The sequence below is a fragment of the Nanorana parkeri genome, unplaced genomic scaffold, assembly GCF_000935625.1.
Source record: "Nanorana parkeri isolate BGI_ZX_2015 unplaced genomic scaffold, ASM93562v1 scaffold2223, whole genome shotgun sequence".
Lineage (NCBI taxonomy): Eukaryota > Metazoa > Chordata > Amphibia > Anura > Dicroglossidae > Nanorana > Nanorana parkeri.
In genome coordinates, this window is record NW_017308491.1 from 172,135 (window position 1) to 175,035 (window position 2,901).

Genomic DNA, 2,901 nt, shown 5'->3' on the forward strand with positions numbered 1-2,901 from the left:
ATGCCAGTCTAAAGTATAAGTATAAATATATATGGAGTTCTGACGCTGTCACATGCCAATGTCAGGGCTCAAAATTTCCAGTCCTGTGCTACTAGCCAGGCCTTAAGAGTTACTAGCCACCAGTTGCCCCAACTAACCCTTACCATAGCCCGGCCTTAACTCCGCCCCTAAACACACCCTCTTAAATAATCTTATGATAATTCTTATCTTAGGGTGGTTGCCGCTTGTAAACGGCAGATTAGGGATTTCTGCTGCAGGAAAACGCAAGTTCTTAATCACACCTGAAATATACTGTAGTTGTGAATGGGGCCCAATATACACATACACTAAAGGTGCCCATACACCTGCCAATTATCGTACGATTTTTGGAAGACGAATGCCGCACGGGCCGGTGTGCGCAAGCACTGCAATCATCGGAAGCCCGCCCCTTAGTGATCTGCCTGTCCGAGATGGGCAGATCGTACGAGATTTTAATGACCTTACAACCATCGCACAACGAAAGTCGTGCAATGGTTGTAAGGTGTATGGCCAGCTTAAAACACAATAATACACTTCTCAACGCGTTACACCACCACCGCCCCCCCTCGCACAAATATAATAATAAAATTCCCCCCGCACACAAAAAATAATACACTCCCCCCGTTATAAGCCCCCCCACACACATAAAATAATATACTCCCCTCTTATTAACCCACCACACACACAAAATAATATACTCCCCCTTTATTAACCCCCCACACACATAAAATAATATACTCCCCTCTTATTAACCCCCCACACACACAAAATAATACACTCCCCCTTATTAACCACCCCAGCCCCCTCACGTCTTTGCAAGGAGGAGGCTGTGAGCAGGATCGATCCCAGGTTATCTGGGGGTGATTAGTGAGGTCTGCAGCAGATGACCCGGGATCGATCCTCCTCACATACATTTTTTCTTTCAGCTGGAGTTCAGAACTGTCAGAGCTCCGGCCGAAGGAAGCCGGAGCTGACAGGAGCTGCTCTGCGGTCTGCATCCGACACAGATGCAGACCGTGGAGCTGCTCCCGCAAGTCAGGTACGCGGTCTGCGACCATGTGCCTGACATGTCAGCTGTCTGTGGGTCACATAGTACCGGCTCGCGGGCCGGAGTTGGCCTGCGGAACGGTACTCTGAGACCCAAATTTCCACCCGCCCTCACTTTATTTTTACTCGCCAAATGCGAGCAGGCGATTTGAAATTTTGAGCCCTGCTAATGTTATATTATATTTAGTTATGCACCTATACCGATACTAGTATCGGTATCCCTGCCGATACCAAGCATCTGGGCGAGTACTCACCCAAATGCTCCCGATGCATATCGTGATCCTGGAACTTTTGGTATCAGGAAGCCGGGCGGCAAGTCATTACACACTGCCCGGCTTCCTGATAGACACAGAAGCCAGCTCCATGCTCCCTGGTCACCAATCCTTCTCGGCCAATCAGGAAGCCGGGCGGTGTGTAATAACTCATTAAATGAGTCATTATAGGCCGCCCGGCTTCCCCAATGGGACTTCCGCTATCGATATTCAGTGTCGGCGAATACCAAAAAAAATCAGGTGGTATCAGTGCATCCCTAGTTATATTGTTGGGGCAGGAAATTCATAACCATAAAGAAGGGGCCATATGGAAAGTGAGTGAAGTGTCCGGGTTCCTCCCTGACTTAACTGGTTTGCAGCATTCTGGCTTGGCTGCCATTTTACTCACCTGTGTTTCCTTCTTTGGCTGAGCAGACTCTGGAACGTCGCTCACTACTCCCAGGCTCCCTCTTATGGCCAGATAGGAGGAGAGCATCATCTGAGAGAGCCAGATGGGAGTTTCCTGTCTCTGAGTGATGATGTCACCCCACTCACTATATATAAACCACTCAGCACAGTCTGACCTTGCCCTTGCGTGGTCTTACCTGCTAGTGCATTCCTGCTGCTGAGTATCCTGATTCTGTGTAAGACCCGTTCCTGGATGATGTTCTCCTCTGGCTCCTGCTCCTGGCTTGGTCCTGACGACGCTGATTTTCTGCTCCTGGCTTGTTCCTGACCACGCTGATCTCTGTGTTCCTGACCCGGCTTGGACAACTACCCACTCCGGCTCCTAACTCTAACTTGTTCCGGTTTATGATTTTTGCTTGCTCCTGTGGACACTGTTCTTAATAAATATTTTAACTAGCACCTTATGCTTGTCTGGTTTTCAATGCGCTCTGACAGGAACCCATTCCAACTAGACCTTGAGGTGGCGGTTAGTCGTTTTCACCATTGGGTGAATGGGGATATTTTACAGCAGGAGTAATTTCTAGGTGGAGAGGGCTAAATGTCCATCTTGTCCATGGTGCCCTTCAGGTTTTCTGTGTAGTACAAGGTAGAGTCATCTTCCAGTTGGTAGTTAGGAAGTTCAGTGATGAGACATGTGGACTTGTCTTGAAAATCGTGCTCTTAAGGAGGTTGTGTGATGGGCTGCATCTAGTTTGTCAAGGGTCATTATCTTAAATAATGTTGTTTGAAGTATAGTAAAATTGGGGGCTGGAGGGGTGGTATATGGCCATTTGGTGAGGAGAGAGTTCGGTACAGAGTTCAGAGTACCAATATGGCAGGCAAAAATTGTAGAACATAAGCCCGGGGTCAATGCAGAGGATGATAAACAGAAAGAGGGGAACCACAGAAGATCTGGGTCAGTAACGAAGATCAGGACTGGACGCAGAATCACAGGTCACATGAGTACAGCTGAAGATCTCTCAGCACTGGGGTTCTCCAGGTCTCAACCAGAAATGGTCCACAATTCACTATGAGCACTCGATCACCCCGAGGGTGCGTACAAAGGACTGTGCATAATTCTGTGAGTAGATCTATGCATATGTGAAGGTGATCATGCTGAATCCGGCTTTACATGCTG